Source organism: Bos indicus x Bos taurus, chromosome 10 (genome assembly GCF_003369695.1).
Source record: "Bos indicus x Bos taurus breed Angus x Brahman F1 hybrid chromosome 10, Bos_hybrid_MaternalHap_v2.0, whole genome shotgun sequence".
In the NCBI taxonomy this organism is placed as follows: domain Eukaryota; kingdom Metazoa; phylum Chordata; class Mammalia; order Artiodactyla; family Bovidae; genus Bos; species Bos indicus x Bos taurus.
Genome location: NC_040085.1, coordinates 50,414,817 through 50,440,998, shown reverse-complemented (window position 1 = coordinate 50,440,998; position 26,182 = coordinate 50,414,817). Strand labels below are relative to the sequence as shown.

The 26,182-nt window shown below is 40.0% G+C and overlaps 1 protein-coding gene across 1 annotated transcript in view; it reads right to left on the bottom strand.

The window, feature by feature from the left end:
* WDR72 (WD repeat domain 72) overlaps positions 1-25,522 on the bottom strand; it is a 225,819-nt gene extending 200,297 nt beyond the window's left edge. The window contains exon 1 of the mRNA XM_027553965.1: positions 25,346-25,522. The gene's annotated coding sequence lies outside the window, so the exon portion shown is untranslated. The remainder of the gene's footprint in view (positions 1-25,345) is intronic.
* Between the last annotated feature and the right edge of the window lie 660 nt (positions 25,523-26,182).

Genomic DNA, 26,182 nt, shown 5'->3' with positions numbered 1-26,182 from the left:
TTGGAAGGGCTGATGCTGAAACTGAAGCTCCGATATTTTGGCCACCTGTTGAAAAGAGCTGACTCATTAGAAAAGACCTTAATGCTAGGAAAGATTGAAGGCAGGAGGAGAGGGGGGTAACAGAGGACAAGACGGTTGGATGGCATCACTGACTCAAATGCTCCAGGAGATGGTGAAAGACAGGGAAGCCTGGCATGCTGCAGTCTATGGGGTTGCAGAGAGTCAGACATGACTGACTCAACAACAACAACATTACAACAAAAATCACCATTCAAAAACCATTTGCATTTGAACTCCATTTTTGGCTTGATTAATGTGTGCTTCTCAGAAGCAAGAAGTAGTAGAAAGGGAGTGCTCGTGGTCACACTGCTCCAGAGGAAACTGGGCATTTTTGTTTACAAGTAGTGTGCACTTGCTTCCTGCCCAAGGACTTGTCTTTCACACTTTGAACTTTACCTAGGACCCTGTAGTCAAGGAAATTTGTCTAGATGGCTTAAGAAGAAATGTAGCAGAAACAAGTTTGGAGAACATCTGCCAGGGAATTAATATATTTGTAATGATTAGCTAAAATTCTACTGAAGATAAATAATTTCTTTGGTGAGTTATTTATATCCCTATTACTCTGGAAAATGATCTTCTCTGACTTGAATCACTGTGACACTCTCTACCCAATAATTGGCCACTTTATATTACCCTATTTTTTTTTTAAATCTCTCTTAAAATTATCTGCTTTGCATTGATGTCTCCCTAATGAAGTGATACAAATCCCCCAAGGTCCGAGACCCAGTCTTTGCTAAGTGTGGCGCCTGGCCCATAGTAGGTTCTTGACAGATATTTTTTAACCACACTGATTTTGGTGCTTTGATTCTTTATGAAAGATAGGAATCATTTCTTAATCATTATCATATTCCCTACAGGTCTGAAGCACAGGGCCTTGATTATAGGAAAATAGTAAATACCAGTTGAATAAATTATTTTCTTTATTTATGAATTCTGTATTCCAAAGGGGAGAGAACTGCTTAAGGGTATGAAATTCAAGTTAGGTTAGAATTAAATGTGAGTCACTTAATCCCTCTGAGCTGCAGTTTTCTCATCTGTAATCTGAGAATAATAATGATACCTAGATCAGGGTACTGTGAGGGTGAAATGACAGCAGGCTTATAATGTAGAGCACAGTGTGGTATTCAGTAAGTTACTATTATTTTTATTTCCTTTAGCTCCTGTACTTCTAGACAATGGTTACCCATATTTTAAATTGTTCCACCATCATACTTGTGTTTTATTCTTATTCCAATAAAATTCCTTTAAAATTCACTAGATTTTAAATCCTTCCAAGGCAGAGACTTCTGTTTATTTGTCCATTGCTGTATTCTCAGTGTCCAGAAAAGGGTTTAAGACAGGCAGAGTAATTATTCCAGACTAAATGAAGAAGTGAATGGAAGTATACATTAGAGTCTAAAACTCACATCTAGTAAAGCAAAATCTTTACAAATGTAAGCACCTAACAAAATACAAGGCACCTGGAGTTTAGAAAATCAAATAAGTCAAAGCATTTCATGTATTAAAATCCTTAATAAGTCATAAGATTCTTAATACATCCAAATTAGAAAACAAAAACCACAAAGGCTAAAGCCACGAGAAATCAGATCTCAACCATAGTTCATCCTGAACCATCTAGATTGCTAAATGTAGTGAAAACAGACCTCGTATTTATTACCTTTATTTCCAGATTATAAAGGTTACATGTAGTAAAATGAGGATAGTATCACCTACATTGCCTACATCTCAGTATTCTTATGAGGAATAAATCCAGGGCTGCAAATAAAACTATACAGGTATAAATACACACACTATGCTATCATTATGGAGCTTCCTTGGTGGTGCAGTGGTAAAGACTCCACCTGCCAATGCAGGAGGCACAAGAGACTGGGGATTCAGTCTCTAGGACAGGAAGACCCCCTGGAGGAGGAAATGACAATCTGCTCCAGTATTCTTGCCTAGAAAATTCCATGGACCAAGGAGCCTGGCAGGCTACTGTCCATAGGGTCACAAAGAGTAGAACTGAGCACTGCTGCTGCTGCTGCTAAGTCGCTTCAGTCGTGTCCGACTCTGTGTGACCCCATAGACGGCAGCCCACCAGGCTCCCCCGTCCCTGGGATTCTCCAGGCAAGAATTCTGGAGTGGGTTGCCATTTCCTCCTCCAATGCATGAACGTGAAAAGTGAAAGTGAAGTCGCTTAGTCGTGCCTGACTCTTAGCGACCCCATGGACTGCAGCCTACCAGGCTCCTCCGTCCATGGAATTTGCCAGGCAAGAGTACTGGAGTGGGGTGCCATTGCACACATGCTACCATTATACCTTGTATATAATACTCATATTATAAACTCCTATAATCTAGAATTTCAGAAAAGAAGTAGTTTTGGGGATCATTAATCGGATAGCACTCACTTATAAGAAAACTAACAATGAGAACTGTGATTTAGATAACTCAGAATCAGTTCTAATTCTGAGATTCCAAGACACTAAGCAAATTGTACAGTGAGAATAAGTAACAGATTAAAAGGTTGCAAATCTCAGAAGTCACTTTTTTTTATACTTTTCCCTCTTTTTCTTTTGTGGCAAAATTATAAAAATAGCCCCAGAAACTTGGTGCCTTGCTATCAATAGGAAAGAGAGTAAATTTATGTTTTCTGAGACCCTGTACAATTCTCTAGAAATCTCTGATCAAAAATAAGCTTCAAAGGAAGAAAAAAAAAAATAGCCCATTGTAGAATCTCAAAGTTAGAGGAAAAGTCTGTGATGTGGAGAAGAAAGTCATGCCCTTGACTGAAGTATACTGTCCTGTTTCAAATAATTATATGTCTAGACAAGTTGTAAAATCTTTGGAAAGGGATTACAAAGCTCTATCACAGCCCTCAATGTATAATTATTGTATCCCAAATTTGAATGACTGAATGATATTTTGGAATCTCTGAAACAAGACTGTGGATAGATGTTTACAGGCCCTTGAATGATCTCTAAATGTGGTTTAATTAAAAACAGTTTAAAATAGACACTTCCACTGGCTGGGATTTTAAAAAAACAAACATTTATACAGACTGGGATAAAATTACAGATTATATTATAAAAGTTTAAATAAATTTCCCTCATTTGGATCTAGTCATGGTAATAGAACAATGTTTTAGATTATGATAGTGTATTTTGTTACTTATATGAGGAATACAATTAATACTTTATTATATAAGTATAGCTATCAAAATTATCATATAAACACATGCATACATATAAACTTTACACTTAAACAACTTTCAGATAATTTCCACACAAATTTTTGACTGCAGCCTACCAAAATACCACAATCACGTCTCAGAATGAGATAACTGGTCTTCAAGAAGCTCACAGACCACAGGTAGAAAACTCTTGTAAAATAAATTACTCAAGCAAGAGAGTTCCAGAAAAACATCTATTTCTGCTTTATTGACTATGCCAAAGCCTTTGACCGTGTGGATCACAAGAAACTGTGGAAAATTCTGAAAGACATGGGAATACCAGACCACCTGACCTGCCTCTTGAGAAATCTGTATGCAGGTCAGGAAGCAACAGTTAGAACTGGACATGGAACAACAGACTGGTTCCAAATAGGAAAAGGAGTACGTCAAGGCTGTATATTGTCACCCTGTTTATTTAACTTATATGCAGAGTCCATCATGAGAAACGCTGGACTGGAAGAAACACAAGCTGGAATCAAGATTGCCGGGAGAAATATCAATAACTTCAGATATGCAGATGACACTACCCTTATGGCAGAAAGTGAAGAGGAACTCAAAAGCCTCTTGATGAAAGTGAAAGTGGAGAGTGAAAAAGTTGGCTTAAAGCTCAACATTCAGAAAACGAAGATCATGGCATCCAGTCCCATCACTTCATGGGAAATAGATGGAGAAACAGTGGAAACAGTGTCAGACTTTATTTTTCTGGGCTCCAAAATCACTGCCGATGGTGATTGCAGCCATGAAATTAAAAGACGCTTACTCCTTGGAAGGAAAGTTACGACCAACCTAGATAGCATATTGAAAAGCAGAGACATTACTTTGTCAACAAAGGTTCATCTAGTCAAGGCTATGGTTTTTCCTGTGGTCATGTATGGATGTGAGAGTTGGACTGTGAAGAAGGCTGAGCGCCGAAGAATTGATGCTTTTGAATTGTGGTGTTGGAGAAGACTCCTGAGAGTTCCCTGGACTGCAAGGAGATCCAACCAGTCCATTCTGAAGGAGATGAGCCCTGGGATTTCTTTGGAAGGAATGATGCTAAAGCTGAAACTCCAGTACTTTGGGCACCTCATGTGAAGAGTTGACTCATTGGAAAAGACTCTAATGCTGGGAGGGATTGGGGGCAAGAGGAGAAGGGGACGACAGAGGATGAGATGACTGGATGGCATCACTGACTCGATGGACGTGAGTCTGAGTGAACTCCAGGAGTTGGTGATGGACAGGGAGGCCTGGTGTGCTGTGATTCATGGGGTCGCAAAGAGTCGGACACTACTGAGCGACTGATCTGATCTGATCTGATATAGTAATATACATATATTATATATATATATATATATATATGTATATATCTGTTCAGTTCCATCACTCAGTTGTGTCCGAGTCTTTGGGACTCCATGGACTGCAGCATTCCACACTTCCCTTTCCATCACCAACACCTGGACCTTGCTCAAAATCATGTCCATCAAGTCAGTGATGCCATCCAACCATCTCATCCTCTGTCATCCCCTTCTCCTCCTGCCTTCAGTCTTTCCCAATATCAGGGTCCTTTCTAATGAGTCAGTTCTTCACATCAGGTGGCCAGAGTATTGGAGCTTCAGCTTCAACATCAGTCCTTCCAATGAATATTCAGGACTGATATCCTTTAGGATTGACTGCTTTGATCTCCTTGCAGTCCAAGGGACTCTCAAGAGTCTTCCAACACTACAGTTCAAAAGCAGCCATTCTTCGGCGCTCACCTTTATTTATGGTCCAACTCTATCATCCATACGTGACTACTGGAAAAACCATAGCTTTGACTAGATAGACCTGTGTTGGCAAAGAAATGTCTCTGCTTTTTACTATGTTGTCTAGGTTGGTCATAGCTTTTCTTCCAAGAAGCAAGCATCTTTTAATTTCATGGCTGCAGTCATCATCTGCAGTGATTTTGGAGCCCAAGAAAATAAAGTCTGTCACTGATTCCATTGTTTACCCCATGTATTCGCGATGAAGTGCTGTGACCGGATGCCATGATCTTCGCTTTTTGATTGTTGAGTTTTAAGCCAACTTTTTCACTTTCATCAAGAGGTCTTTAGTTCCTCTTCACTTTCTGTCCTAAGGGTGGTGTCATCTGCGTATCTGAAGTTATTGATATTTTCTCCCTGCAATCTTGATTCCAGCTTGTGTTTCATCCAGTCCAGCATTTTGCATGATGTACTCTGCATTATAAGTTAAATAAGCAGGGTGTCAAAATACAGCCTTGACGTACCTCTTTTCCTATTTGGAACCAGTCTGTTGTTCCATGTCAGGTTTTAACTGTTGCTTCTTGACCTGCATACAAATTTCTCAGGAAGGAGGTCAGGTGATCTGATATTCCCATGTCTTGAAAATTTTTTCATGGTTTGTTGTGATCCACACAGTCAAAGGCCTTGGCATAGTCAATAAAGCAGAAGTAGATGTTTTTCTGGAACTCTCTTGCTTTTTTTATGGTCCAACAGATGTTGGCATTTGATCTCTGTTTTCTCTGCCTTTTCTAAATCCAGCTTGAACATCTGGAAGTTCTCGGTTCAGGTACTGTTGAAGCCTTGCTTGGAGAATTTTGAGCATTACTTTGCTAGCATGTGAGATGAGTGTAATTGTGCAGTAGTCTGAACATTCTTTATACATATATATATGATTTTCCTTGGTGGCTCAGACAGTAAAGAATCTGTCTGCATTGCAGGAGACCCAGGTTCAGTCCCTGGGTGGGGAACATCCCCTGGAGAAAGGAATGGTAACCCACTCCAGTATTCTTACCTGGAGAATTCTATGGACAGAGGAGCCAGGCGGGCTACAGTCCATGGGGTTGCAAAGAATTGGACATGACTGAGAGACTAACATTTTTGCTTTCTTTTATATATCCCACCAAGTTTCCCAGAGTGGCTTTACTACTAGGTAATATCATATCATATCATATCAACAATGCTCTGGACATGTGTTGCTGCTGCTGCTGCTAAGTCACATCAGTCATGTCTGACTCTGTGCGACCCCACAGATGGCAGCCCACCAGGCTCCTCTGTCCCTGGGATTTTCCAGGCAAGAATACCATGTGTTAAATAAAAAAAAAAAAAAGAATACCATGTGTTAGTGCTATGTAAATAAGAGTGAGCTATAACCTACAAAGAACAGCTGGTATTTCATCAGCTTTCCCGTCCTTTTGATTTTTATCCCTTTCTACAATAATAGTATCTAAAAATGCCTTTCATATACATATATATTATTTTATTATTTTTAATAATATAATGAAAAATAATTTTAAGGAAAAAATTAGTTTAGATCTAGTAATTATTAAAGTATTATAAAGCTGGCTTTGATACAATTTGATTATATATATATACAAACTCAATTTATACCTAAGAATGAAAAACATAGTATTAAATTTAGACATTATTTCAATATTATGCACTGAAATTTAGGTACATATCAAACAAGACCAAAATTGCATTTGTGACATACTGCTTGGATTTTTTACCTTTTATTGGTCTCCCCTGGTGGCTCAGACGGTAAGGAATCTGCCTGCAGTTCAAGAGACCCTGGTTTGATCCCTGGGTCAGGAAGTTCCCCTGGAGAAGGGAATGACAACCCACTCCAGTATTCTTGCCTGGGAAATCCCATGGACAGAGGACCCTTGTGGGCTATAGTCCATGGGGTTGCAAAGAGTCAGATAAAACTAAACAACTAACACTTTCTTCTTATGGTTAATAAAATCAAATGTTCATTTTTTTAAGATAATTTCCACATTTTGTTTTTCTAAATAAGAGAGGTTTCTGGCTGTTACTTCCAAATGGTTTTTAGTCATTCAAATTCCATGAAATTTGTGAATATTTTTCCTTTCTAGAAAAAGCTATATTGGATAAAATGATTATGATTTCTCATTTTTAATAATGAACTTTAAAGTTCTAAGTGATAGCTTCATTTTCCATAAAGGAATCTTTATCAAATAAATGCCCTTTACAGATTGAAGGAACAGCTTCTTATAGTGAATAGGCAGAATACTTTCTGTTGTCATTTTCACTGACACAGAATTTCAACAGAGATCTGTGCTTCCTATACACACCCAATTGTTAACTATGTGAGCTTAGTCACTCAGTAGAGTCCATCTCTTTGTGACCCTTTGGATTGTAGCCCTCCAGGCTCCTCTGTCCATGCATTTTTTTTTTTTTTTCAGGCAAGGATACTGGGGTGGGTTGCCATTTTCTCCTCCAGGGGATCTTCCTGATCCAGGGATTGAACTAGTCTTTTGCGTCTGTTGCATTGTAGGCAGATTCTTTACCACTGAGCCATCAAGAAAGCCCCATATTCGGTAAATAAACAGGAGTTTTCCAACTGTATGCCTTGGCACACATTTAGGCTGTGAATAACTTGACACAAAGGGTGAGAGAAATTGAAACTCTCAAGCCAGTGTGTGTACAAAGATGATCATTTTCTATGCTTTGACGTGAAAGGCATGGCAAACATTGAATTAAGTGAAACTTGTCTAGGAATGTAAATAAAGCTGTAGAAGGTCCAAACCATTACAGAATTAGGCAACCCATACTGAAAGCTAAGAAATGAATCTTCTGATGATGCAGTCATGCTGACAGTCACTAACTGTTGCACAAACGCTCATCATGGGCACATGGGAGCTCCCAAATTGTCCCATTTTAAAAGGAAATTTTTCTAAATGATATATAAGATCATGGCATCTGGTCCCATCACTTCATGACAAATAGATGGGGAAACAGTGGAAACAGTGTCAGACTTTATTTTTGGGGCTCCAAAATCACTGCAGATGGTGATTGCAGCCATGAAATGAAAAGACACTCCTTGGAAGGAAGGTTATGACCAACCTAGAAAGCATATTAAAAAGCAGAGACATTACTTTGCCAACAAAAGTCCGTCTAGTCAAGGCTATGGTTTTTCCAGTGGTCATGTATGGATGTGAGAGTTGGACTGTGAAGAAAGCTGAGCGCCGAAGAATTGATGCTTTTGAAGTGTATTGTTGGAGAAGACCCTTGAGAGTCCTTTGGACTGCAAGGAGATCCAACCAGTCCATCCTAAAGGAGATCGGTCCTGGGTGTTCATTGGAAGGACTGATGCTGAAGCTGAAACTCCAATACTTTGGCCACCTCATGCGAAGAGTTGACTCATTGGAAAAGACCCTAATGCTGTGAGGGATTGGGGGCAGGAGGAGAAGGGGATGACAGAGGATGAGATAGTTGGATGGCATCACCGACTCGATAGACATGAGTTTGGGTAAATTCCGGGAGTTGGTGATAGACAGGGAGACCTGGCGTGCTGTGATTCATGGGGTCACAAAGAGTCGGACACGACTGAGCGACTGAACTGAACTGAACTGAAGTAGAAATAGCAAAGGGCTACCTGTTCTAACAACTTCCTGATCACCTGCCAATGCCAGAGAGACTCTTAATATCTGCCCCTCTTAACAAGTGAGACAACATCTACAAAGCTGTTAATTATAGCTGGTAAAGGATGGGTGTCTTTTCATTGTTTGAACCCTAGTCCCTAGCACATGCATGCCACATTAGGTAACATTTAATAAACATTTCTTATGTGACTGTAGTCAACCTTGAAAAGGGAGGAAGAGGAGTTCACTGGAACCTAGAAGAAACTTTAAGAATGAGGCATTAAACTCCTATATTGCTGATGAGGAATTGAAGGAAATGTGATGTGATTTTCCTAGAACGAGAGTCTTCTTGTTCCTGGAGTACTTTTGTTCTGGGGAAAGTAATTCCTCCAGTTTCCCTATTTGTGTTCCACTCAAATGTATGGGAATATATAGGGTTTCTGATTCTAGATTGATAATTAGGGTCTATCCAGCACACCACCATCTCCATTAAATTAAAAATGTACTTTACTGTGAAAGAGGCAAGAAATATAATAGGAGTTATAAAAATCTTTTTTCCTCCATTAACAGCTAGCAAATATTCTTTGAGCTCAGTTTTCTCAACTACACAATGGAAAAAATAATTACCTTGGATAATTGATGTGAAAAGAGGAGATTCTATACAGAAAATGTTTATAATTATTTGTCCAAAATTAGACTCAGTGAATATTTACTGAATGAATGAATGAGAAAAGAATCACTGTGATTTTATACTGTGGGCAAAGAATGTGACCACCACTTTCTAGCGATGCCTTTCTTTCTTCTACAATACTGTAACTACAATTTCTTTTTTCAAAACTCATATGAATATATACCAGAGCCTTTGGCCATGAAAATGTACAGTTGGCTATCATTACCTCTAAAATCTGTGATGATACTTTAATCAACAACTTCAGGTAAGATTAGGGTTCTCTGGTTTAGCAAATAAACATACAAGATGTCCAGTTAAATTTGAATTTCAGATAAATAACAAATAACTTTTTTAGTGTAGGTATGTCCTATACTACATAACTTTTGAGATATGCTCGTAATAAAAAAGTTGGTTATTGTACAGGACATGCTTATAAAAATTACTATTTATCCAAAATCCAAATTGAACTGGGTATCCTGTAGGCATTTTAGGCCACTGGCAACCCTAAGTTACAGCCAAAAGGGAGCCTTGAAGATAGCTATCATCCCCCTCTCTTGTCCTACAGACAAGAGAATGAAGGTTTGGAGAACTTGTTTTTTTGGTCAAAGTAACCCAACCAGAAAGTAACTGAGCGAGACCTATAACCTGGTCTCTTAACACTCCTTCTAGAATTCTCCTCCTGCACACCATGATGAAAACAACCCAACCTTCCCCACCAAAGTGTCTTAGTGACCAGCTAAGCAAAATGATTTATGTTTGTAGTTCTTTAAAAAAAAATGAAAGCAATAAGTCAAGTAAAATAATGACAATGAAACCTCTTATGCATTCAGGCGCCAACGTGGCCTCAATTGTTTTTGAAATCTGGCCTTAGGTCGAAGATCCCACATGCCACAACTAAGTCCTGGTGCAGCCAAATAAATACATGTTAAAAGAAGGGGAAAAAAAAAAAAAACATGCTCCTTAGTCCTTTCTCCATGATTATGATACCAGGCAAGCACAAGAGAAGACAACATGCCATTACAGCCCCCATCCTCTCCTCACCTTCGCCTTCTTCCTTGTAACAAGTTGCTTTTATCTCTCTGACATGTCTGATCTGAGGCAAGCAGAATAATAAATATGATGCAAATGTGGTTTTGTGGCTGGTGTCTACTGGACACTAGAACTGTTTACCTCATCATAAATAGCGCTCTTCGGGGACACACCCTGACACTGAGTCTCTGTCTCGCCAGCCTCACAGATAAAGACGAACCTCAAACTCCTTGACTAGGAGGAAAGTAAGAAGAGTGTAGCAGTTAATAACACGAGTTTGGGATAGAACAGATCTGGGTCTGCATCTTACTCTGCCTCTTACAATTATGTGGCCTCTGAATCCATCTCATTTCTTTTTTTTTTTAAGATTTTTTTTGATGTGGACCATTTTTAAAGTCTTTATTTGAATTTGTCACAATATTGCTTCTGTTTTATGTGTTGGGTTTTTTGGCAAAGAGGCATGTGGGATCTTAGCTGCCTGACCAGGCATCCAGCCCTCACCCCCTGCATCGGAAGGCAAATTTTTACCACTGGATCACCAGGAAAGTCCCTGAATCCCATCTCTTAAGCAAAAAAGAACTCTACTTAACTTTCTTCAAAACTATACTCAGGTACTCTGAGGGCCACAGATAAATTACCCCATGTTGCTTTCCTTCAAAGAAGATAACTTGGTCATCTTGAGCCCAGACGAAGTTTCGTTACCAAGTTTTCAGTCTAAGTTAGAAAAGCTTGGGGTGTTAAAATTCATCAGGTGGTACTTTAAATGAGTATAGCTTATTGTATATAAACCATACCTTAATGAAGTTGAAAAAAAACAGACTGGAGATAATAAAATAGCTTGGTGGATGTCTTACAGATAGGGAGTCAGTGGCAATAAACTAAGAGAAGATAGAGTGGGGCTTTATGAAGCAACAAGGAATAGATGTAAGCTAAACAGAAAAGTACCCAGGGTATGGGGAGGCCAGCATTCAGTTCGGTTCAGTTCAGTCATTCACTCGTGTCCGACTCTTTGTGACCCCAGAATAATTGCAGCACGCCAGGCCTCCCTGTCCATCACCAACTCCCGGAGTTCACTCAGACTCACGTCCATCGAGTCAGTGATGCCATCCAGCCATCTCATCCTCTGTCGTCCCCTTCTCCTCTTGCCCCCAATCCCGCCCAGCATCAGAGTCTTTTCCAATGAGTCAACTCTTCGCATGAGGTGGCCAAAGTACTGGAGTTTCAGCTTTAGCATCATTCCTTCCAAAGAAATCCCAGGGCTCATCTCCTTCAGAATGGACTGGTTGGATCTCCTTGCAGTCCAAGGGACTCTCAAGAGTCTTCTCCAACACCACACTTCAAAAGCATCAATTCTTCGGCGCTCAGCCTTCTTCACAGTCCAACTCTCACATCCATACATGACCACAGGAAAAACCATAGCCTTGACTAGACGGACCTTTGTTGGCAAAGTAATGTCTCTGCTTTTGAATATGCTATCTAGGTTGGTCATAACTTTCCTTCCAAGGAGTAAGCGTCTTTTAATTTCATGGCTGCAGTCACCATCTGCAGTGATTTTGGAGCCCAGAAAAATAAAGTCTGACGCTGTTTCCACTGTTTCCCCATCTATTTGCCATGAAGTGATGGGACTGGATGCCATGATCTTCGTTTTCTGAATGTTGAGTTTTAAGCCAACTTTTTCACTCTCCACTTTCACTTTCATCAAGAGGCTTTTGAGTTCCTCTTCACTTTCTGCCATAATGGTGGTGTCATCTGCATATCTGAGGTTATTGATATTTCTCCCAGCAATCTTGATTCCAGCTTGTGTTTCTTCCAGTCCAGCATTTCTCATGATGTACTCTGCATATAAGTTAAATAAACAGGGTGACAATGTACAGCCTTGACATACTCCTTTTCTTATTTGGAACCAGTCTGTTGTTCCATGTCCAGTTCTAACTGTTGCTTCCTGACCTGCATACAGATTTCTCAAGAGGCAGGTCAGGTGGTCTGGTATTCCCATCTCTTTCAGAATTTTCCACAGTTTATTGTGATCCACATAGTCAAAGGCTTTGACATAGTCAATAAAGCAGAAATAGATGTTTTTCTGGAACTCTCTTGCTTTTTCCATGATCCAGTGGATGCTGGCAGGTTGATCTCTGGTTCCTCTGCCTTTTCTAAAACCAGCTTGTACATCAGGAAGTTCACAGTTCACGTATTGCTGAAGCCTGGCTTGGAGAATTTTGAGACTTACTTTACTAGCGTGTGAGATGAGTGCAATTGTGCGGTAGAAACTTGCACTCATTTCACACGCTAGTAAAGTAAGGCTCAAAATTCTCCAAGCCAGGCTTCAGCAATACCGTGAGGCCAGCATTAGAACTATTTTAACCCTGGGAAATGAAGCAAAGTACCTCAGGACTAAGGTTCATGCACAGGTGGTCTCAGCAGAAGCCTATGCCCCCAAACATTTCTGTTTGCAGATGCTCCCAAAACAAAAGATCTTATTTTATCAACAGATTGTAATCAGGTCATTCCTTAGAAAAGGCAAAAAAAAAATGTTTCTTCAAAGTCAAAAGCTGCCCAAGGTGTATTTGAATAACACATAAAAATCCACCTGGTTTACCAGTGGAGCACAACAATTTCAGAATTAACCCCTAACCAATCATCAAAGCCAAGCCCTCCCAGCCCCCTGCCACCAAATGTTATTATTGACTGATTAACTGCTACTTAAGAAACTCTAGAAAGTAATGTGTTTTAGGTAGAGAATAACTTAATAGATAAACTCAATGGTAAAATAACCCAGAGATCAAGGAATGAATTAGACAGACATGCAAAATAATCTCTGCACTTCACATACCCATGATTCGGAACAAACATAAAACCAAACAGCCAAGAAATCACATCCCTACCACTAAACGGATGAGGTTTTCATCACAGCTTGCAATTCTGCCAATCTTGTGAGTCAAAGATTACAAAGTATTATCTTCAAACTTCACCTCCTTGCTTATTAAACTACAGAGCAACAGATTCAAAACAGCCCAATTAAATGCCAGCATGTCCATTTGCAGTCAGTGTCCAAGAGATGTGTTTGGCCAGAAAAACAGAAATAGGAGAAAGATAACTCATTTATTTCAAGGTGGTTCCTTCACTTCTTTTCTAATTTATTTTTTTATTGAAGTATAGTTGAATTACAATGTTGTGTTAGTTTCAGATGTACAGCAACAGCAAGTGATTCATTTGTGTGTGTATGTGTGTATAACTGAATTTACATATATATATATATATATATATATATACGTATATATATATATAATCTGAGTATGGGACTCCCCAGGTGGTACAATGATAAAGAATCAACCTTCCAATGCAGGAGATGCAAGAGATGTGGGTTCTAGCCCTGCGTCAGAAAGATCCCCTAGAACAGGAAATGGCAACCCACTCCAATATTCCAGTATTCTTGCCTGAAAAATTCCATGAACAAAGGAGCCTGGCAGGCTACAGTCCATGGGGGTGCAAAGAGCATATGCACACAACTGAGCATATGCACCATGCAATCTGATTTTATATATATATACACACACCTATATACATATATAAAAGAATATATGTATATATGCTTTTCAGATTATTTTCCTGTATAGGTTATTACAAAATATTGAGTATATTAATACTTTCCTGTGCTATACAGTAGGTCCTTGTTGATTATTTATTTTATATATAGTAGTATGCATGCGTTATTCCCAAATGCCTAATTTACCCCCATCTTTCCCATTTGATAACCATGAATTTGATATCTATGTCTGTGAGTCTGTTTCTGTTTTGTAAATAAGTCCATCTGTATTAGATTCCACGTGTAACTGATATCATATATTTGTCCTTTTCTGTCTGATATTATCACTTAGTATGATAATCTCTAGGTCCCCATCTATGTTTATTTCATTCTTTCTAATGGCTGAATAATAGTCCATTGTGTGAATGTACCACACCTTCTTTATCCATTCACCTGTCGATGGGCATTTAAATTGTCTCCATGTGGTGTCACTAGTGGTAAAGAACCCACCTGCCAATGCAGGAGACATAAGAGATGCAGGTTTGATCCCTGGGTGGGGAAGATCCCCTTGGTATGGCAACCCACTCTAGTATTCTTGCCTGGAGAATCCCCATGGACAAAGCAGCCTGGTGAGCTACAGTCATTGGGTCTCAAAGAGTTGGACGTGACTAAAGCGATTTAGCACAGTCCTGGTTACTGTAAATAATGCTGCTATGAACATTGGGATGTATGTATCTTTTAGAATTATGATTTTCTCTCCATAAGGAAATAGAGCTCCTTTACTTTTATTTATATTCAGTCAGTGAAGAACTTCATGAAACTCAAATCCGCTTGTGCAAAACCTTATCTTTAGACTTAAAGTGGATTTTTTTTTCTTTTTAATTTATGCCACATTTAACTCTGAATATTTACAGTCCAAATTATTGTTTTGTTTTAACCTAGAGATTTCTATGCTTTTGAATTGTGGTGCTGGATAAGACTCTTGAGAATCCCTTGGACAACAAGGAGATTAAACTAGTCAACCCTAAAGGAAATCAACCCTGAATATTCATTGGAAGGACTGATGCTAAAGCTGAAGCGCCAAAAGATTGAGAGCATGAGGAAAAGGGAGCAGCAGAGGATGAGATGGTTAAATATCATCACCAACTCAATGGGCATGAATATGAGCATACTCCAGGAGATTTCAGAGGATAGAGGAGACTGGTGTGCTACAGTCAGTGGGGACGCCAAGAGTCAGACACAACTTGGTGACTGAACAGCAACAAAGAGGTATCTAACATGAGCAGAAAGTATCACTGTTCTGCTGCTGCTGCGTCGCTGCAGTTGTGTGCGACTCTGTGCGACCCCATAGATGGCAGCCAACCAGGCTTCCCGTCCCTGGGATTCTCCAGGCAAGAACACTGGAGTGGGTTGCCATTTCCTTCTCCAATGCATGAAAGTGAAAAGTGAAAGTGAAGTCACTCAGTCATGTCTGACTCTTCACGACCCCATGAACTGCAGCCCACCAGGCTCCTCCGTCCAAGGGATTTTCCAGGCAAAAGTACTGGAGTTGGGTGCCATTGCCTTCTCCGATCACTGTTCTAGTCTACTCTTTAATAAATTCAAAAAAATATTTAATGAGAACCAAATGTATGAGAAGCAAATGTATTTAAGGTGGTGGATTGATCTGTAGAGAATACAAAAAAAAAAAACAAACCAAAAAACAGAAAAACACAATCCCTAACCTTGAAGTATTTACAACCGCGTCATTTTATGATTAGGGCTTCCCAGGTGGCTCAGTGGTAAAGAACCTGCCTGCCAATGCAGGAAACGCAGGTTTAGATCCCTGGGTCAGAAAGATCTCCCAGAGAAGGAAATGACAATACACTCCAGTATTCTTGCCTGGAAAATCCCATGGACAAAGGAACCTGGCAGGCTATATAGTCTATGAAGTTGCAAAGAGTCGGACATGACTGAGCACATCCAAGTACACATTTTATGATTAGCTTTAACTAAGTATGTGTATAAACTCTGAAAACCTCTTTCCAATCTTGAGCCATATTTTTCTTTCCCATATCCAAGTGTAATCTAAAATTACCTATTTCTTTAATTCACTTATTTTTAAGTACTAAATTAACTTACTTAAGGATAAATTGTTATATAACTATCTCCTTTAAAATTATCTTAATCATTAATAACTATATAACATGATGGGATTTGACATGCTGCTTAGATTTTTTTTTTGAAATGTACATTAAAATAAATACTTGTCTATTAACATCAATGTTTACTGTGTACTACGTAAACTTACACTGAGAAACATGTCTCTAATCGAGTCCCAAGTGAAATCTCTTCCTCTGCCCACTCATAAATCTCATTGCAACCCAGGTAACTCGTTACACGCCAATACTCTTAGTTGATGATCCCACCTTCCAATAAGAAAAGAGCTTCCTCTCATCACTTCAACAAACCATATCTTTTCCTCATGTTTAGCTTATTTCTCTAAGATAGTCGTAGTAATCTCCTATGATCACATCTTTATCATTACCCCAAATTTCATCTTCTGTCACTTCAGTTACTCCTTCTATTAACCCTTATTTCTTATTTTCAGGTGGTCTCCCTTTTCTTTGGCTCCTTTGCCTTTACTTATATGCTGCTGCTAAGTCACTTCAGTCGTGTTTGACTCTGTGCGACCCCATAGACGGCAGCCCACTAGGCTCCTCTGTCCCTGGGATTCTCCAGGCAAGAACACTGGAGTGGGCTGCCATTTCCTTCTCCAATGCATGAAAGTGAAAAGTAAAAGTGAAGTCGCTCAGTTGTGCCTGACTCTTAGCGACCCCATGGACTGCAGCCTACCAGGCTCCTCCATCCATGGGATTTGCTGGGCAAGAGTACCGGAGTGGGTTGCCATTGCCTTCTCCGTACTTACATGCATTTGGTTTAAAAATACTTATTGTCTATTGTGTGTTAGAGACTATGCAAGATTCTAGGAATGTAGACAAGAATCTACAAACCTCAAGGAGTCACAAGTATCTGAGGAGACAAGGACGTCCTGTGTCACCAACCATGTCATGAGTGCCTTGTAAGGTAAATGCAAGAATGTTTGCAGAGGAAACACAAGTGGAACTTGAAATCTAAGGTAGAAAGGATTTCCCCATGGAGGTTAATATCTAAACTCAAATCCCAAATATTATATACTTATCAATATTATACACATGCTGGTTTTGTGACCCAGGGAAGTCTCTAGTTATTTTAAGCTTTATTTTCCTCAACCATAAAATGATAATGTTGTCTACCTTACCTGGCTGTAATAAGATTAAGGAGACAGCATGTACTCAGTGGTGAGGCCCCAGAGTTAGTGAGCTTGGATTCCAATGCCAACTCTACTACTACATGGCCTGGGGGGGTTACTTTACAACTGTGTATTGGAGTCCCATCAATAAAATGTAGATAAATAATAATATCTATCTAATAAATAATAATATCTATCTAATATCTAATCTATAAATAATAATATCTAGTATCTATCTAGTAATATCTATCTAATAGATGTGAAAGTTAAGTGGGAAAATCCATGAAAATCATTAGATAGTGAACATTCAATAAATGTTAGCCACTCTTATCAGAAGGCTTTTTAAATCTCAATATCTGTGTATAAATCCTGTTAAGTAAACAGCAAAACAAATAACTCATTTATAATCCTTCATTTTATTATTCATAATTTACAATAGATCTCATCTATTAAGTGAATTAAGCAGAGGAGACTAAAATAAAACTTTAATGGTACCAAACCGGCAAAGTAGAAGAAAATCTACCCTCTTTCCATGTATTAGGAATTAAGCCAAACTCACCCCAAACCTCAGAATGTGACATTACTTGGAATAGGATCATTGCAGATATGATTAATTAAGTGATGATGAGGTCATACTGGATTAGGTTGGATCCCAAATCCAATATGACTGGCATCCTTATAAAACAGGGAAATTTGGAGAAAGATGCACCCAGGAGAGAGACACGTGAAGATGAAATCAGAGATGGGGTGACATTCCTATAAGAGAAGGAATGCCAAAGATTGTCAGCAAACCACCAGAAGCTAGAAGAGAGGCATGGCGCAGATTCTCGCTCACAGTCCACAGAAGGAACAACCCTGCTGACACCTCGGTTTCAGACTCCGAACCTCTGGAACTGTAAGATGATGCAGTTCTGCCACTTAAGGTACTTAGTTTGTACTGCTTGTTGCAGCAGCCCTAGCAAACTGATATACTATCTGACACATTTGGTTTCTTTCTAGTAAGAACATAAATCTTAATAATGTGTAGATCGATTCTGGAGATATATACTTAAATTTTAGTCTGAATCACACAATTGGTCATATACCAAATTCTGTTCTCTACTTCTTTTGTGTAATACATCTCCTTTCTACGCACATTACAGGTTCCTTGAAGAAAGAATATATTCATTTATTAATTCAACAGGTATCTATAAAAGTGAAAGTCTCTCAGTTGTGTCCGACTCTTTGCAACCCCATGGCCTATACAGTCCATGGGATTCTCTAGGCCAGAATACTGGAGTGAGTGGCCTTTCCCTCCTCCAGGGGACCTTCCCAACCCAGGGATCAAACCCAGGTCTCCCACATTGCAGGCAGATTCTTTACCAGCTGAGCCACAAGGGAAGCCCAAGAATACCCACTCCAGTATTCTTGCCTGGAGAATTCCATGGATACCGAAACCTGGCAGGCTACAGTCCATGGGGTCACAAAGAGTCTACAGGACTGAGCAACTTTCACTTTTCTGACATTCCAGAATCCTAGCAGAAGCGTAGCCAAAACAGATATATCCAGAGGCTTATAGAGAGAGAACACCATAGTGGTTTATAGAGAGTGGTAGAGGAGGGTCAGCACTTGAGGGTCATAATCCAAAGGAATCTTAGCATTACTGGAGTAGTCGGTTCTTTAAAAAGATATTTTCTGGGACTTCCAGCTCATTTCAGCATTAATTCAAGACACAAAAGTGAGTCATTTGAAACTATTCTTCTCACCTTTGTGGATTTTCTGTCAGAAGCAGACAAATCCTACCTCTCTTTTTATATTCTCCTACCTCACCTCTTTTCACCATTTTCCCCTGTCCTGGCTCCTCCAGCCAGATCACACTCCCACCTCTTGCCTTAATTACCCTTTCTAGGACTGACTCATCTGCAAACAAGGTAGTGGTGTCATCATTGGGAACTCTTACTCTCAAGCATTTGAAAAGTGGGATGATCCTTGAAGTCAGACAGATCTAGGGATATAATCCTAGCCAAGGGAGTTAGACTTATTTACCGACTGATGGTGAGTGTGTAGATTAAATGAGACAGTGCACGGGAAAGTCCTCAGCACAATCCCACTTCTCAAAATACTTGAGAGTAAGCGTACCCAATGATGACACCACTGCCTTGTTTACAGGTAAGTCAGCCCACCACTTAAACACTAAACAGATCAAAAACAACTTAGGTCCAACCACAGGGGTGATTAAGGTGCCACGTCACTCTTTAATCTGAGGGTAAATGTGCAAATAGATTGTCTCTACTTAATCTACAAAAGCTATCCATTACATGTGTGAAAGGGGCATGCATGGACAAGAGTGTTTTCTAGGCATCAGGACTCAATACAAAAATGACAGCGAAAAGTCTAGTGTAACACTGGTGTCATGGAACAAAATTGCTAGTACAAAGTGAGATTTCTACACTGCAATGATTTCAGGGCAGTGGATGTCACAAGAGGTGGCTGAGGGAGACGGGGAAGGGGTTGGCTGACTACAGGTCAATAGAAACCAGGCAAATATAGCACTTTCTAACATATCCTGGCTTCTGCTTATTTAAAAAAAATATGTCCCTGGCAAGGAGGATCCCTCTTGTCATTTCTCTGTTGGGTTTCTACTGACCAAAGACTGTCAGGTGATATCAAGAAATTCTGTCCCTTGGGCATAAATAAATGCCCAACACCCATAGTTCACAGGAATATGAACGCCTGAGAGGCCTGGAATCGATCCAACCCATTTTAACTAGCAAGAAACTACCTAGTAATACCTTGTTTGTATTTCTTGGAGGAGGGACACAAGAAACACTTATTTCATTCCACACAATAATTCACCACAATCAGAGGGAGCACAGCAAGGGCAACACCATCTCCCAGCTGCTGATTACATCAAAGGCTTGCAGCACAAATTCAATTTTATGATGTTAATCTTGGCCTGCCACTCAGAAATTTTCTCTGAGGGATATGATTTTTCTCTGGATTTCATTTTAAGAATGATTTTCTTCACCCACAATCAATAAAGATATGTTTTCATCAAAAGACTCTATCTTGGTAGAATTCAATTGGCTATTTCAATCCCTTTTGGTGACACAATATTAATTAAAATAGTTTATGTTGCACTTCAACTGGAAAAAGAGTCAGTGAAAATAGCAGCTACTCAGAACACATGTTCTATACGCATCAACATGGAGGGCAGAAAATAATTTTCTCTTTCTCCGGGCGGCAGACATTAGCTATTCAAGAGAGTTGCTCTGACTTAGTTTATCTCTGTGTTATCACTGAAATAATAATAATAATAATAATAATAAAAAATAAGCTCTTCCTGTTTGTATAGTTTGCTCAATAGGAAATAAAAATACACATGAAGAAAATGCTTCTAATTCTCACCTGCTAGTGCCTCAGGAAGAGCGAAATAAATGTCTGTGCCCACGCAGCATTATGGGATATTAAGAATCACAGTCACTGTTTCTCTTAATTAAAAACAGTTATAATGTTATTAAAAATTCTTTTTATTTTCAATTCCTAAATAATGGTTGCAATTGAATACATTTTCTTTCTAACACGGAAACATAGGACAAGTATGGAGTTTTTCACACTTAAAAAAAGGAGAAAATTATGTAAATGTATTAGAGGAAATGAATTCTCTTTTAACAATGATTTTTAAAGTGGCAGTTAATTCACTTAACAAAAACATTTATCAAAGTACCTAGTATGTGCCTGACTCTGGTCACCACTTGAGGCTGAGAGAATCTGAACTTGAGGCTGGAAATCTAAATTTTAACCAGTTCTCCAAAGATATTCTTAAGCACATTTGAGGCAAAGGAACTTAAATCAATCTCATCATTGCCCCTGTACCACACAATTAATGGAATATACAAATTATTAATAAAATTAAAAAATATTCACTGAATAAAAGACCAAAAAGAATAAATCCCTCAAAAATTCTTGTTTGGGGCCTGATCTGCATGACCACCTGAGAACATCAAGACCTAGCCGGCCTAATTTGGGCCTTCCACAGCCAAAAGTCCTCATCTGGTCCCTAACCTACTATTTTTCTCTGCAGTGACTATAGTTTAAAGTAGTTAAAAGTCTTTTTCTATCTACTGCCATCTAAATGACACAGAGAAAGAAATATTCCCTGTTCTGTAGGACTTTGTAAAAAAAACTACCTGAGGTCTTTCCTTGGAAATCCATGTGGGGAAAGGGCCTTAACAGGAAAACTCTAAGTATTCAATCATTGAGAAAATACATACATTGTTTGCAAGAAGGAATAATTCAAGATGATTAAGTTAGAATTTTGAGGCAAAGTCTTCCACATTTCCAAGAATTTTAAGAGCTAATGCTACCAGAGAAAAATCATAAGAGGGTACAGTCCTTTAACAAATTCCTCCTAAAATGTTCAAGTTGCATTTTGGTATTCCAAAAGAACTAACACATTATCCAGATCCCATCCCCTAAAAATGTTTTTCTAAGACTCACTTCAACTGCTCAGAATGAAAACAAGAACTGGAGCAGGAAGCAGGGCCTAAAATAGTCTGAGATCCTATCATGTAAACACAGGAATGCTAACCTTTGTCCATCAAAGAATTCTTGGTGTGGTGGAACTCCTCTAACAGAGCCAGGTCTTAAAACAGGTGGATGTTCAAAGTAAACATTTAGTGGTTGGGAAATAGGGATAATAGAGGTGAAACTATAAAAAAACTTCATACGTCATTCCGAACAATAAGACTGGTCTGCTTTTTATGATATACTTGAAAACATGAAATCCCATCGATACTCAAGGCTGGATTTCTGTTGTATTTTTCTCTCATCAAGAGACTAAGATGAGTGAAGGGAACCAAATTAGTTGATTGTCACCTGTGCATCATATAGTCTTGTGTTTTCTAGGCAACTAAGTCTTCCAACAAAGTTGTGATGTACACACTCTTATGGAAGAGACTTGAAAATCAAATAAGGACCTAATAATGTAAAATAATGGACTTTCCTTTTGGCTCAGTGGTAAAGAATCTGCCTGCTAATGCAGGGGACATGGGTTTGATCCCTGGGTTGGGAAGGTACCCTGGAAAAGGAAATGGCAACCCACTCTAATATTCTTGCCTGGGAAATCCCATCGACAGAGGACCCTGGTGGGCTTCAGTCCATGGGGGTTACAAAATAGTCAGACATGACTTAGTGACTAAAGAACAACAATGTAAAATAATATACAACACTCATTTTACATCTGAGGAAACCAAAGCTCATAGAAGCAAAATAATTTGCCAACATCCTGTAGCCAGTAAAGGATGAAACAATATGTGTGAAGATTTGTATTTGTCATGTTTTCTCACCCTATGAGACCCTCACACAAAAGTTTCCTTTGGCCTGGAATGCTCTTCCTCAGCATTTCCTCCTGGCAAACTCCTATAAAAATGGAGCCTTCAAAACTGCAACTAAATTGTAACTCCTTTGAGCCTCTACTGGGTGATACATTGCACTCCTCAACTCCCAGCACTTCCTTTTCTACTTTTAGGGAGCTCTGATTGCTCTGCTCTAATTCTTCCTCTCTCAGTTACCTGAACCCTACCATGAATGTTTAAAGGGCAGCAAACTGCTCTTTTTCCTTTGCATTTTGCTTGCAGGTAGTTTTATATATAACAAAAAGTAAAAAAAATGTTGAGGGGGATGTCAAAACATTAATGTATTCATTATGAGTGAATGTGGTATAGCTTTAAAAGCCACCTCTTTTTCTTCCCCCAGACAAGTCAGCTTGAATGTTAACTCTGAGGTCTGCACAAGGAGAGAAAGGGAGATGTAGAAAGATATCTTTGGCTATGAACTTGTCTGTAATTACTATTTAAGCAACCTAAAATCTTATCAGCTTTCTGGGCCCTGAACTCACCCTTCACTAGGAGGAAACACAGTCAATTCACCAAGAGATTGAATGATTCAATTAATGACAATTCCCTCATCCTGTACTTGCTTAGTTTTTATACACTCATACATAGGATTTTACTTTTTCCAGATGAAATTTCATTTTGTTAAAAGCAAAAAAAAGGAAGGGCTAGAAAACCAAGATAGATTCAGGAGTCTCTAAAACTCACACCCTTAGCCACTGCACTGCATTGCTTAGGTGGGGCAGGGGCACTGCCCAACATGTTAGGAAGCCCTTTGGAAATGAGAGCAAACTCTAGATGAGATGTTGGTCTAGAACAGCAATATCTAGCTCTAGAAGCTCTAGAAATGAGACGGTGCCTTTTATAGAATAATTCAAAAAGATCCAAATGTCCTTTATGATCAATACAGTTTCCTTACTTTGAAGACAAAAATGAACTAAAGTAAGTTAAAGGGCTTGTTCGGAGAAGGCAATGGCACCCCACTCCAGTACTCTTGCCTGGAAAATACCATGGATGGAGGAGACTGGTGGGCCGCAGTCCATGGGGTCACTAAGAGTCGGACAAGACTCAGTGACTTCACTTTCACTTTTCACTTTCCTGCATTGGAGAAGGCAATGGCAACCCACTCCAGTGTTCTTGCCTGGAGAATCCCAGGGACGGGGGAGCCTCATGGGCTGCCATCTATGGGGTCGCACAGAGTCGGACACGACTGAAGCGACTTAGCAGCAGCAGCAGCAGCAGCAGCAGCAGCAAAGGACTTGTTGGTACCCCAGAGTAAAGCTGGGGGACTTGCAGGTGTTCAGAGACGGTCTGGTAAGAGAACTTACACATATTCTTTCAGTCTTTATCCCTACCTCATTGCCTTGCCTCTAACTCAGAACATAATTTAATCTAAAACTGTTAGACTAGGGGAAAAATAACTATACATTCAGAGCAGAGCTTCCAGAGAAATGTCTGACAGAATTCTTAGTAAGAGATGCTGCATATTGTACCACTATTAAATAACAGAAAAAATAATTGTCAAGTCACAGATATATTTGAATGAAGCAATCTTTAAACTTTGAAATATTCCTAATACCACTATTCTCAAGATTGCACAGTTATTTAATAACTTATATATACTTCTATTCCAGTTGGCCTCTATAAACTAGAACCTTAGATTTCTAAAGCATTCACTTTATTGGATAGACCTGTTAATGCAAGATATCACACACAGAGAGAGGCTTATACTTTGTTGATATTTTATTGATAAAATAATTATAATTTACAAATATCTTCCCCCAAAGTGGTGAGGATATTAGAACTCAATATAGCCCCAATTTTTGTGGTTTAAAAAATAATAATCATGTTTACTAGAGCTTTTCATGGACAAAGTTTCCCTTTCTCCTCTTACCCTTTGCATTCTTTACAGAAAACACTATGGGTACACAGTAATATTGAAGGAGCTAAAGGAGAGGTAAGGAACAAAAGTCACAAGACCGGATTAACCACAAATAATTGCATGCCAAAAGAAGCTGTTTTCTTCTTCCCTGATCTTTAAAAGCTGAGAATTCAGGAGAGAGAAAACTAAACCCACTGTTTGCTGGGGGGCGGGAGAAGTGGGGGTGAGGGTAGGAAAGGGGATGGAAGAGACAACGTTTCCAAATCCTTTCTTCAGATAAAACTATTCAAAACAAGTGACCTAGTTTTCAAAGATGACCTTGAACTCCTTTAGCATAAAACTACAAGGGGGAGGAACAGAAAGTTAACGTTGTGTCACAGCAACCTTCTGATTGCGTCTTCCTAACAGTTTTCGAAATGAACACAAAAACGTTCTAATGGATGAGGAGGGGGTTAGGGAAGCACCTGTCCGCAAGGCAGTACTGCTAGTACTTCACCTTGGCCAGATTTTTCGTCAATGCAGACATCACTCCCTGGATTTTCCTGTCCCTTGTTCAACTTTACAAATTATAATAGTGTTGTGTCCGCAACCTTTATTGCTGGCGCAGCCGCGGGTGCACATCAAGGAAAGTTTTCACCAGATTCCCTGCCCCGACAGGTCCCAAGATGTCACACCCTCTCCTGCCGGCGTCCACCGGATCTTTTCCCCAGCTACTCGACTCAGCTTAATGAATTCAAGAACTCCAGTCCCGGAGACGTCCGATTTCCGAGTCCCAAGAGACTCTCTCAAGACCTCACCTACACCAAGCCATCCAGCCCCCGCTACCACAACTCGAAAGGACCGATTTGACAGGTGCCTGTCTTCGGTCACTACGGATGCGACATCAAGACGAGAGAGTAGAAAAGGGAGTTTTCCACGTGCAAGAACTTGGAGCAGAAAAAGAGATTATAACTACTGCCACACGCGCTCACCTTCCTTCCTCGCCCCTCGGTATCCAAACCCTCGACTTGAGAGCGGGAAGCCAAGGGCAGCACGAGTCCGGGGCCGTCCGGGGCCACAGCCTGGGACAGAGGAGCCCGAGCCGAGCCCGGGGCGGCTGCTTTAACCTAGACTGGGTGCCGCGAAGCTGCAGCGGTCCCGCAGCTTGACAGAGGGGTAGCAGGACACAGGGGCGGTCTTTCAGGAGCAGCCACACCCTCAAACCTGACACCTCTCCCCACCCGAAACCACGCCCTCCCCCGAAACCACGCCCTCTCCTCCTGCCCCTCGTCCCTCTCCCCTCCCCCGACTCCAGCCGGAACTCTGGCTACCTCTAGCCACAGGCGCTGTGTGGTCCAGCCACTCCCTCCATCTCACGAGCGGTGGTGGCTGGAACAGGCCGGTCCTCGGGCGTCGAGGTGTTCTTCCAGGGCTGGAGGGAGTCAAGAGTTAGGTCAGGAAAGTCAAGGTAGGCCAGGTGATATGGACCCTCCCCGGCACTGATAGAGACTGGGAGCCTTGGGACCTTTGTTAATGGAAGGGAGGAAGTTCCCCTCCACCTAGCAAAGAAGAGTGAGAGTCCAGGGAGCTAGGAAGGGTGGAAAAATTCACCCTTGAAACGGGAGTCCTGACCTGCTTGAGTGTGCCAAGTCAGACTACTGACTGGGTAATTTAGAAAAATGGGAGGGACAGTTTGTTTTTCTCAGGTTTCTTGGTCATTTTACTTTTTCCTCCAAACCTTTGGGCAACGTAGTCCTGGATTTTAACACTCCCAGAAGTAGGTGGGGAGATATATTTTTATTTATTTATTTGATGTGGATCATTAAAAA